The sequence below is a fragment of the Tripterygium wilfordii genome, chromosome 12 (genome assembly GCF_013401445.1).
Source record: "Tripterygium wilfordii isolate XIE 37 chromosome 12, ASM1340144v1, whole genome shotgun sequence".
NCBI classification, from domain to species: Eukaryota; Viridiplantae; Streptophyta; class Magnoliopsida; order Celastrales; family Celastraceae; genus Tripterygium; species Tripterygium wilfordii.
The window spans coordinates 3,786,297-3,799,538 of NC_052243.1; the positions used below are offsets into that span (position 1 = coordinate 3,786,297).

At 35.8% G+C, this 13,242-nt stretch overlaps 3 pseudogenes; 2 read left to right on the forward strand and 1 right to left on the reverse strand.

Annotated features, from left to right (window-relative positions):
• Window positions 1-3,289: 3,289 nt before the first annotated feature.
• LOC120011103 lies at window positions 3,290-5,233 on the forward strand (annotated as a pseudogene).
• Window positions 5,234-7,500: 2,267 nt separating this feature from the next.
• On the forward strand, window positions 7,501-9,086 carry LOC120011585 (annotated as a pseudogene).
• A 1,761-nt stretch (window positions 9,087-10,847) lies between these two features.
• On the reverse strand, window positions 10,848-12,660 carry LOC120010468 (annotated as a pseudogene).
• Between the last annotated feature and the right edge of the window lie 582 nt (window positions 12,661-13,242).

A 13,242-nucleotide genomic window follows, 5' to 3' on the forward strand; every position in this document is an offset into this window, starting at 1 on the left:
TAAAATGTTTTTTTTTTGCCCATGTAGTAACTAGTTTTAGTCAGGACCAAAAAAACAAAAAACAAAAACTAGAAAGTAAAATGAAAAGAACACAAAAATAAAAATAAAAATAAAAATCCAAACTCATGAGCTCAACAAATCCACAAAAATTCAAGGTTTTTACATCCTAAATAAGCCCAAATCTTGGCTCAACATTCTAAGTCAAAACCCTAGAAAATATCTAAAGAAGATGGGTGATGTGTGGTGTGGATTAAAGGAAGAGAAAGAGACAAAAAAAGGGGTAGCTCTTTGTGTAGGTGAAAAAGACAAAAAGTAGGGTTCTGGTTTTGTTTAAAAGGGAGATGAATACGGTTTTGAAAGGAGGTAGTAGCTTTTTGGTGGAAAAGGGGAGGCGTGAGAGTTGGAGAGAAGGGGAGGTAAAAAGAAGAGAGGAGGGTTTTGGTGTGGAAAAAAGGGGAGAGCAAATACAGCCGAACAAAAACAAAAAGAAAAAAGGCAAAGAGAAGGGTTTGGTTTTGAGAGCAAAAGCGGCCGCACAACACAAAGAAAAAGGGAAAGGAAAAAAGAAGAAGAAAAGAGAGGAAAAAAGAAACAAGAAGAAGAAAAGGGGAAAAGAGAGTTTATTTCATCTTCTCATCTCATGGGTTCTATCATTTGAAGGTAATAATATACATTCCTTGCATTCATTTTTCTTTGTTGGAAAGGACATCTAGATTTGATTTCTTGGCTAGGATCTTTGTGTGCTTATTATGTTAATACTTGGTTTTGATATTTGGTGTTGCGCACTACTTGATATCTAGTTTGTGATATTTGGTTTCGATTTCTGATGATTGATACCTGGTTTTGATATCTGGTTTTGATTTTTCGGGTTTTGATATTGAAATATTGGTGGATGATGAGACGATTTCCATGAAAGAAACTGCCCAGACCTATTTTTGATCAATCGGACCATGTTGAATAAATCTTGACCGAAGAAATTTCCGATCGATTTCCGATTGATCGAATCATGTGTTCATGAAACTTTACCCGAGGCTATTCCCGATCGATCGACTAGACCTCTGATTGAATAGGAAACTCATATTTTTGATGTTTCAAATTTGATTTGAAGAGGTGTTTATATGTAAAAATGAAAAAATGTGTTTATATGTGTGAATCTCTTGATTGGAGCTTGATATATGTGTTTATATGTGTGAATCCATGTTGGCTTGTATAATTGGGAGATTTATTATTTGGATATGTGTATGAGTATGGATTATGAGTGGGTAAAGTTCAACACCCTACAAAGAACCCAAGTCAGGCAGATGTATGAATATCTTAGATAAATCTTTGCTTTCATAATGTCTATGTACTCATAAATTTTCAATTTTAAAAACTTGACCTGATACACGAATATGCACCATTACCCGACAACCGCGTGCAAATCTTGGTATAATAGCCGTATACGTCTTGCAGACTAGGTTGCTGATCTTTTGGTTTCTAACCATTATGTGGAAGAAAAAATGCCCACCTTTTAGACACATTTATGCGGCCTCTCTCACTATCCTAAAATTCAACAACAATGATAATCAACATGATCTTTTCAGCTGCACGCGAGTTGCAGTTTACATGTTTCGCGTTTTGACTCAATGATTACTTGATCGGTTAATATCACATTTGATCACTAAAAGATATCCCGTGTTTCAATTTACACGTTGAAAGATTTTTTTTTTTTGTCAATTTGATACACCAAAGTTTCAATTTGTGCCAAATTGCGCAATCGATCATATTTGCCCAGTTTATGGCAGTCAGCGTGTTTATGCGACATGTTGACAAAAAAAATCTTTGGGTGTCCAAATTGAACACGGGATATCTTTCAGTGATCCCAAATGTGCTAGTAACCTATTACTTGATATATTCATAATTTATATTATTTTATATCCATAATTATATTTCTTTGTCTCGTTTGGGTTGAATTGAACTACCTTATTACCTAAAGTCTGCATTTTATCTTAATTTCAGGTTTGGGATGAAAAGCTATTGATTTATGCAAAAATAGGAGATGAAACCAGATTGCCCTTCCTAAAGGCCCTTCCTCGAGGAAGGGTGTGACTTTTAGCAGATTCTAAGTTCACGTGAATGGGGAAAAGAAGGCTAAAATTTTGGTCGAAAACTAAAAAATTAGGATGAATCTCGTTGTGATTTTTTTTAAAGTCCATATAAATTTATTTATTTATAAATAAATAATTATATGTTTTGATTGTACATACGAATCCGGCAATATAATTCGAAACATTCTATGTGAAAACACGTTCAATTTGACAAATATATTAACCCGATCAAAACATTCTTTTCAAAATAAAAATAAAAAAAATTATATCCTTAAAAGTCATCACAGCGGAATGTCATAGATTGTAATCAAAATGACTTCTTCTATCAAATCTGACATCTCTCTTCTCAGTTCTCACTCATGCCACGTCAAATGCACATATTATGTTACCGGCTTGTTTCACATGTTCTTGAATATTCAAATATTTCACTTTCCTACTGTTGCATTAATGTTTTTGATTAATTTAAGGAAGATAACACTATGCTTAAACAACAATTTTACATTGAGATAGACACGTACAAATTCATATAGATTATGTGGGACATGAACGGAACCACAAAGGGAGGCACGTGCCCCCTCAATTTTTTTTTTTTTAAAACAACACATATTTATATACATATAAAATAAAAATGAGATATTATTGCATTAATATCAATATTTATTAAGTTAGTCTATTAATGTACACTGAAATATTAATTGTATTGATTTTTAGTGATCCATATAGTGACTTAACTCTACAATTGATTATTAGAACTCGTAATTTCATAAGATGCTTTTAACAAGCGAATATAAATAGCCCTAAAAATTGATTCACGCACACTAATCCTTAATTGAACAAATTATAGTTACTTATTCTACTACATTCATGATTACTTATTAATTATTAAAACTAATAATGGTAAAAGATATCTTGTATTGTGCTTGTTTTTTTTTTCCTTATTTTTTAGTAATATAAAATAATATATATAATTCGGTTAAAGTGATTATAGTCTTACTAAACGTTAACAGAGATATATAGATAGAACCCCATAGTATCCCTTTCATTTCAAATCCTAACTACACTGATGTGGAATCCACGATTTCACATAGATCATATGCTTCCATCTCGGCTGCAATTGGAAAAAAAAATTGAAATCCTTAACATTTTCTGACTCTTTATATACAAAGTTTGTGCTCAAAAGGTTCTCATATCTCCAGTAACTTTGTAAGAAGACAACAATGGTGGCTATTCTCATCTTTGTCCTTGTAGCTCTCCCTATCTTTTTTTTTGTTCCTCTTCCGAAACCGCAAATCCAGTGACAATGTTCGTCTCCCGCCCGGCCCCAAAGGTCTTCCCTTGATTGGTAACATGCACCAACTTGATAACTCAGACCTTTCGCACTATCTATGGAAACTCTCCCAAAAATATGGTCCACTTGTGTTCTTGAGATTAGGGTTTAAGCCAACTCTTGTAGTTTCATCAGCTAAGATGGCTAAGGAGGTACTGAAAACTCAAGATCTTGACTTCTGCAGTCGCCCTACGTTACGTGGTCAGCAAACTTTGTCTTATAATGGCTTAGACCTGGTTTCTCACCATATGATGCTTATTACAGGGAGATTAGGAAGATTTGTGTTGTACATCTCTTTAGCTCTATTCGAGTCCAGACTTATCGTCCGATTCGAGAGTCTGAGCTTTCTCTTATGCTTAAAAAGATATCCAAATCAGCTGAGGTTGATGCCTCTAAACCTTTTAATTTGACTGAAGCAATGATGTCTCTCACTAGTACTATAATTTGTAGAATTGCTTTGGGTAGGAGGTATGAAGATGAAGGAGTTGAGAGAAGTAGGTTTCAAAGTCTACTTAATGAGACTCAAGCTTTGTCTATGGTTAACTTTTTCTAAGACTATTTTCCTTATATGAGTTGGGTTGATAGGATTACTGGTTTGCTCTCTCGTCTCGAGAAAAATTTCAAGGAATTCGATGAGTTCTACGATGAAATCATCAAGGAACATCTTGATCCTAAGAGGCCGAAGCCGGAGTGCGAAGATATTCTTGATGTTTTACTTCAAATTTGGAAGGATCGTTCGTTCAAAGTTGATCTCACCTTAGATCACGTTAAAGCAGTGTTAATGGTAATCTCGTTATGAATATTCACTTTTGTTTCTGTTAGACTTATAATATCATATCGCTTGGAGAATACCAAAGTAATGTGGTTTATAAGAAAAACTCATGCTTCTCTTGATCAATAAATATTTTTTCTAACTCGAGTATCATTGAGTGAGATGATCCACATAAATAAACTTTGTGGGCCCGATGTTTACACAATCAACCTTTCAACCCAACGCAAACAATATTTGTTGATAGTTTCTTCTACTACAACTAATTCATGTTCTTTCCCATTAATCTTGTAGAATGTTTTTGTCGCCGGAACAGACACAAGTGCAGCAACTGTGATTTGGGCCATGACGTTTCTGATGAAGAACCCAACCACCATGAAGAAAGCACAAGAAGAGATAAGAAGCTTTGTCGGGGAAAAAGGTTTTGTAGATGAAGATGATGTGCAGCAACTTCCATACCTCAAAGCAGTAGTGAAAGAGACAATGAGAACACAGCCCACATCTCCACTATTAGTCCCCAGAGAAACACCTCAAAAGTGTAAGCTAAATGGCTATGAAATCCCAGCCAAAACCTTAGTTTTTGTCAATGCATGGGCGATTGGAAGAGACACTGAAGTTTGGGAAAACCCAGAGGAGTTCAACCCGGAAAGATTCATCGATAACTCGATCGACTTTAAAGGGCAAGATTACGAGCTGATACCATTTGGAGCTGGTAGAAGAATTTGTCCAGGTTTATATATGGGAGCTGCAACAGTGGAGCTTTCACTTGCTAATCTTCTCTACAAATTTGATTGGAAAATGCCAAATGGGATGACGATTGAAGACTTGGACACTGAGGGACTTACTGGTATTACTGTGCATAAGAAAAATGCTCTGTGTCTTGTCCCTACCAACTATCTGTCTTGATGGCCACAAGAACAAGCACAAAATGCTTTGCTTCCAGTATTTTTCTTGATTAATTATGTGTAATAATGAGGCCTATTACTGTACTAAATACTAATTATTTATTACAATATAATTTCAACCTGTGAACGCCGTATATTTTTAATATTTATCATTTTTAAAAAGTACTATTTTTTGCTGACGTTTATATAGATTTTTTGGTTGATTTATATAAGATAGTAAAGTACGTAATACAGACACACCTAATTTAGTTCGAAACTTCAAATCATAATCCTAGTGTCAGATAGGTATGAAGCCATAATCCTAGTGTTAGATAGGTATGAAGCTTGTTTGGTGACGTGACGACATGAGCATGTTTCTTCAATTGTGCCGAGGTTCCACTTTATAATATATAGATTAGAATTGGTTACAATTTCTTCTAGATTAGTGAGTATTTTAGTGTTCATAAATAAATTCTTTAAATTTATTTAAAAATTTATATCTTTTTAACTATACCCGCTCATCGAGCGAGGTTTGAATGTTTAGCCAAAAGACCCCAAATTTATGTGGTATATGAAATAGTTATTGATTACAAACACACATATATAGCACACTTTACATCAAACAACATTAATTGAGGGTCAACTCTGTGTCACATTTTGAGAATCTCAAACATTATCCTTTATGTAAAACATACAAATTACTCTTAGTCAAAACATCAAACATATAGGACTTGTTTGGGAATGTTGTGAGGTGCTGTGAGGTGTGGTGCTGTGAGTTATAAAACTGTGGTGCTGTGAGGTGAGTTGAAACGCAAAAAGCTGTTTGGCGCATAACTTTTAAAACTGTGGTGCGGTGCGGTGCGGTGCGTTTGACGTATCAAAATTACATTTATATTAGATGACTAATAATATTAATATAAAATCACTCAAGGTTTACCTTGTACATTAATCTAAAATACAATAATTGACCTAATTTGATTACGTAGGACAAGTCAACATGTATTGTAAGTGTTTGGGAGTGTGGTGAGGTGCTGTGAGGTAAAAAGCTGTGGTGCTGTGAGGTGAGTTAGAACGCAAAAGCTGTTTGGCGTGTTACAAAAAACTGTGGTGCTGTGAGGTGTGTTGCAACTGAACACAGTTACAACACACTGCCAAACACATACATAGTCTGCAACTCGGGTACAGTTAAAAAGATAATGCTCAAAGTATCTTCTCAGAGAGAAATTCAACCGTGAGTTTTAAGTTGATATTGCAAGCAATTATGCCACACTTTCTTATACTTGATGTTTCAGGTATATACTTGGGTCGCGGTTGCTTGCTGCTGAGAACATGGGTCAGCTTGCCTAGGCTGTGGGCCTCTTAAGTTGACGATTAGGTCGTGGACCTGCTAAGATGATGCTTAGATTGTGGACTTATTTAATCCATAGCTGTTTAGGTTTTGGGCTACGCACAGCCTGTAGATACTTAACCCCACGACTTGTTAAGTTGCTGCTTAGGATAATTATATTTTTTATCTTGAAAAATAAGGTTCGTTCACTTTTAGCATTCAAAGATTTTTTTGTTACAATATCATTATCCAATGCTCTAAAATGAAACAATTTAAGGACTTGGTTAGATTTAATACACAATTCCAATTAGGGTTCCCATTGACGTGGCATTAAGTCAACAATTTTTGGTAAAAAATGCTTATGTGGTTGCTTACTAGAAGCCACATAAGTAAATTAAAAGAAAAAATAAATTAATAACAAAGCAATAAGCAAATGACACATAAGCTGGATGCTCATATAATAAAAATAAATAAATAAAAGAAAATTATCACATGAATTCCAAAACCCAGGAAAAGGAGCGAGTTATAGAAAAATCGTTGATGGACAAATGCATGACTTGGAGATCTGAGAGAAGTGGAGCTCGTGAATTCGACGATGAAATCGACGATGGAGAAGGGGTTGATTTGTCTCCTCTCCTCTCCTCTCACTCGGACAAACTCAACATACACTAACTTGTCGTATGTTATGGGCGTGTTCTTGAATATTCAAATATTTCACTTTCTTTCATTGCAGGCCAGCCAATGTTTATCAAATTAAAACGCCCCACAAAGGTTAACTGATGCATTGCTTTTATTAATTTTAAGGAGGATTGCACTAAGCTTAAACATCGGTTTACCGGTCCAGTTGTTTTTGTTCCAACTATCTCAAATATTAAGATGTACACACCCGATTTCATATGAATCATGTAGGGCATGTGGAGCCCACGATTTCACGTAGATTATGTGCGTTCATCACAATATTTGGGATAGGAGTGTACAATCAATTACAATAAATTTTTTACATGAATTTAATCAACCAATCAATCAGTTATTGATGGTTATTTCACTCTTAAATATGAGTTCTGCTTAAAAGGTTCTCACATCTCCGGTGGCTTTGTAAGAAGAAAATGATGGTGCCTATTCTCATCTTTGTCCTTGTAGCTCTCCCTATCATCCTTTTGTTTCCCTTTTTAACCCACAAATCTAATGACAAAGTTCATCTCCCTCCCGGCCCCAAAGGTCTTCCCTTGATTGGTAACCTTCACCAGCTTGATAACTCAGACCTTCCGCGCTATCTATGGAAACTCTCCCAAAAATATGGTCCACTTGTGTTCTTGAGATTAGGGTTTAAGCCAACTCTTGTAGTTTCATCAGCTAAGATGGCTAAGGAGGTTCTGAAAACTCAAGATCTTGACTTCTGTAGTCGCCCTACGTTACGTGGTCAGCAAACTTTGTCTTATAATGGCTTAGACCTGGCTTTCTCACCATATGATGCTTATTACAGGGAGATTAGGAAGATTTGTGTTGTACATCTCTTTAGCTCTATTCGAGTTCAGACTTATCGTTCGATTCGAGAGTCTGAGCTTTCTCTCATGCTTAAAAAGATATCCAAATCAGCTGAGGTTGATGCCTTTAAACCTTTTAATTTGACTGAAGCAATGATGTCTCTCACTAGTACTATAATTTGTAGAATTGCTTTGGGTAAGAGGTATGAAGATGAAAGGAGTTGAGAGAAGTAGGTTTCAAAGTCTACTTAATGAGACTCAAGCTTTGTTTGTCGCTAACTTTTTCTCGGACTATTTTCCTTATATGAGTTGGGTTGATAGGATTACTGGTTTGCTCTCTCGTCTCGAGAAAAATTTCAAGGAATTCGATGAGTTCTACGATGAAATCATCAGGGAACACCTTGATCCCAAGAGGCCGAAACCAGAGCACGAGGATCTTCTTGATGTTTTACTTCAAATTTGGAAGGATCGTTCGTTCAAAGTTGATCTCACCTTAGATCACATTAAAGCAGTGCTAATGGTAATCTGGTTATTAATTATTAACTCTTGTTTATCTTACTACAACTAATATTTCATGTTCTTTCCCAACTTGTAGAATGTTTTCATCGGGGGAACAGACACAAGTGCAGCAACTGTGATATGGGCCATGACGTTTCTAATGAAGAACCCAACAACCATGAAGAAAGCACAAGAAGAAATAAGAAGCTTCGTAGGGGAAAAAGGTTTTGTAGATGAAGATGATGTTCAGCAACTTCCATATCTCAAAGCAGTGGTGAAAGAGACAATGAGAACACAGGCCACAGCTCCATTATTAGTCCCAAGAGAAACACCTCAAAAGTGTAAGCTAAATGGCTATGAAATCCCAGCCAAAACCTTAGTTTTTGTCAATGCATGGGCGATTGGGAGAGACACTGAAGTCTGGGAAAACCCAGAGGAGTTCAACCCGGAAAGATTTATCGACAACCCTATCGACTTCAAAGGGCAAGATTACGAGCTGATACCATTTGGGGCTGGTAGAAGGATGTGTCCAGGGTTATATATGGGACTTGCAACATTGGAGCTCTCACTTGCTAATCTTCTCTACAAATTTGATTGGAAAATGCCAAATGGGATGACGATTGAAGACTTGGACACTGAGGGACTTACTGGCATTACTGTGCATAAGAAAAATGCTCTGTGCCTTGTGCCTACCAACTATCTGCCATAAGAATATGAATCCGGCAAAAATGCTTTGCTTCCAGTATTTTGCTTGATTAATTATTACGTGTAATAATGAAGCCTAATATTACTGTATTAAGTGTGCTAAATAAAACTGTTTTGAGTTTTCTTCAACTGTTCACGCGTGCCACACAATTATAAGAAAATTTCTGCATGACCTGGGTGGCCTTTGAGAGAACCTGCTAGTATGCCCTCAACTCACTCAGACCAGTTACCAAGGGGTTGGGGGTTACAATTTTTTTAAGTAGTAGTGAACCCGTGCATTGCGTGAGCGTTATTATCTTTAACTATGTATACATATAAGTGAAGTTTTAAAGCAATCAAGTAGTTCTTTTATTTCCAACTACTTCTTTCTGTCTTGAAAATGAGAAATTCTTTCCATTTCTCTTCTGATCTAAAATGACGTATTACCCCAAATTAACATAATACTATCCTACAAGCAAAAACTCATATTATCATCCATTCTGGCTATAGCATGCTCACCAGTCATTTAAGCAGGTTTCCTTCATTCTCAAATCCTGCTACTTTAAATTTTAAGAACCCGTAGCCATGTGTTTATTACCTATTGAGCACACCATGTTTAGTGAGATTGAAAATCAAATTCCATAGAACAATGGCAGGCTGCATATTTATATATATGTCGCAAACTCAAATTATAAGAACAATTGACTAAAATGCTAAATCGTGAAAGAAATTTAAATGAAATGAAAATAATTTTGTTTTGAATTGAAATGACTAAAATCGTCATGTCATATATGCATAAATATCATATCCAAGACGGCAGCGTTACGTACGTATCCATAATGAAATCATCCATAAATTAAAGTTCCATAATCTATGTGGCATGTTTAAAGCAAGATGATATCACAACAAAAAGATTCACTACTGATAGGTTTAATCTGGAAATTCTTAATTACATTGTTTTATTACATTATTTTTGAAACAGTGTATAAAACTCTACAACACTTAAATCAATGTAATTACGTATAGAAAAAGTGTAATAAGAGAATGTGTTACTCAGAAATAATGTAATAAGAGATTGTGTTAATAAAAAACAATGTAATAAAAGATTGTGTTAAAATATGTAATTATCACATAATTATGGACGGTTATGTATAAAGAACTTACATATATATAAAATTGTATTTTGCTACTTAAAAAAATTTCGTTTTTTATGGTATGCACAGTTCACGGCATTTTGACTGTTTGATGGCATATCGTCGGTTCAAAAAGGTTAAACAATTTTTAGTCATATAATACTGTCGACCCTCACAATTTGTGGTTCAACTGATTGAACCGCCGGTACTATACGAGTTTAAATACTATAAAACATAAAAACTTAAATTAATACAACTTTTGGCCTCTAAAAATGAGGTCAGTGTTCCAATTTGGTCATTAACAGTAAAAATTTTTCAATTGGATCCCCGACACTTTGGTTTAACTGTCAACTTGCCACATCAGCAGTTTGACTGACCGAAATTTTCCAAATTTTACCCGGGTGACTTTATTGGCACAAATTAAAGTGTCAATGATCAAATTAAAACAATTTGACATTCATGGATCAAATTGAAACACCGGTCATCTTCCAATAGTCAAAAGTTGTATTAAGCCAAGAAAACTCAAAATCTTTGTTTAACACAACTAATACAGTAGTAGGCTTCATTATTAAACGTAATTAATTAAGTAAAATACTGGAAGCAAAGCATTTTTGCCGGATTCATGACAGATATCTGTACTTGTCCTTGTGGCCATCATGGCAGATACGTTGTTGGTACAAGGCACAGAGCATTTTTCTTGTGCACAGTAATGCCAGTAAGTCCTTCAGTGTCCAAGTCTTTAATCGTCATCCCAATGGTCATTTTCCAATCAAATTTGTAGAGAAGATTAGCAAGTGAAAGCTCCACTGTTGCAGCTCCCATGTATAAACCTGGACAAATCCTTCTAGCAGCTCCAAATGGTATTAGCCCGTAATCTTGCCCATTGAAGTCGATAAATCTTTCTGGGTTGAACTCCTCTGGATTTTCCCAGACTTCAGTGTCTCTCCCAATTGCCCATGCATTTACAAAAACTAGGGTTTTGGCTGGGTTTTCATAGCCATTTAGCTTACACTTTTGAGTTACGGTGTTTCTCTTGGGGTTAATAGTGGAGCTGTGGTCTGTGTTCTCATTGTCTCTTTCACCACTGCTTTGAGAATTGAGATAGGGAAGTTGCTGAACATCATCTTCATCAACAAAACCTTTTTCCCCTACGAATCTTCTTATTTCTTCTTGTGCTTTCTTCATGGTTGTTGGGTTCTTCATTAGAAATGTCATGGCCCAAATCACAGTTGCTGCACTAGTGTCTGTTCCAGTGACAAAAACATTCTACAAGATTGGGAAAGAATATGAATTAGTTGTAGTACAAGAAACCATCAGAAATCTCAGCTTACTCAAATCAACAAATATTGTCCATCTGGAATCCAAATGTTCACTGTATATACGTCGGGTCTGGGCCGTTTCACTTAAGATACTTGAGCCCAAAAAACGTTAGAATTTGACCAAAATTTGGACACAACTCAAACGTCTCCATGGTTTAAGAGGAAGGAAAGAAACAAGTGGGACCCGCTAGTGGAGTGCACGAGAAGAAGAAAACGTGAAGTACGGTTCACAGTTGTTGAATTTGTGTAAAAGATTAGGTCCTATTTTTTTTTTCCAACTCTTCTTTGTATTACTCGGTGGAGAAGGATTAGGACTCCTAATTTAGGAGTGATTTGTTTTGTGTGACGCGGCACTCTTTCTTTTTCTTTTTTTTATAAGAGTTGTGAAGGGCCGCATGAAGAAAGTGTAGCCGAGAGTGAAAAAACAATATTTTCTAAGAGAGAATTGGGTATAGAGATTTGTGGGTTAGTTCTTGAGTTTAAGAACTCGTCTCTTTTGTAATCTTCTCGTAGTAGTGGAATTCTTCGTTGCTCTTCGCCCTAGGAGTAGGAAAGTTGTGCTGAATCTCATTACACCTTGTGTCTTTTTTTTCTCTTTTGTTTTCGTTTAAGTTTTCTATATTCGATTTTGTTTCGTTAGATCGCAACAGAAAATGTTAAAGTTCTACATGGAAAGATGTGGACACTAACGCCTTATTTATAAGATTAAGCCCATCCTTAACTACTATCAAGACATTTTTCTAGCCTTGAGTTAGTTGGGTTTAGCCCACTTATTTGGGCCTAAGGAGAAATAAAGTCGGGTCTAGCCGACTTGTTTGGGCCTAAGGAGAAACAAAGTCGTGCGGGTCCAATATATCCACGGGAACTGGATAACCCAAAGTGGACAATATTCTAGGTAAAATACATTCCCAACCGTATGCTCTCAAAGGGTATAACGGGTAAGATCTCTGATGTCGTGAACCTTTTGGCTTGTCTTTTCTGAGAACGGCAATGATCTAGAAGTTGGAAGAAGAGAGGAGAAATTAAATAAGGAAGGAAGGGAGATATATTTTATTTTGAATTTTTGTTAATCGGGTTATCTAGTGACCAAAAATCACAAAAGTTATACCTGAGGTCCAATCCGATAAAACAGATTTCGGATCAGGCATGGCCTGATAATAATATTATCGGACCAACCCAATAAACACCGGATCATCGGGTTGGGAGCTTCGACCCCGATTTACACCCCTAATTAAATTGAAGCTTAGTTCGTGGGGTTGTTAGACTGGTTTTTTTTTTTTTTTTAAAGGCCCACAGGCCACACACACGTTAAGTCATGTCCGAGGGGCATGAAGGTCACCACAGCAGATGAAAAACTACCCAAATCTTAAATCTCCTGGTGAGAATAGAACTCTGAACCTCAAGGTGTTGGGCAGATAACCGTCGTTAGGCTGGTCTTGGTATTGAATTTAGGCCCTATAATAATCAACATTATCTTTTTAGGTGTATTCGACTTTATCTTTTGCTTTCGCATCATTTTGTGGAAAAAAATGTACATACTCCTCAAATTCAGCAATAATTATAATCAACACTATCTTTTTAGCATGCTCGGGGGTATGTTAGTATTTTTAATTCAACAGACGCCGTTATAGCTCCTTCGAGAGTCAACAAATTTTTTATTTTATTTTTCAAAATTATGGCTCTAATTGGTAGAGCAGAAATCTTGATTTTCAATGGTATCGGAAATATTA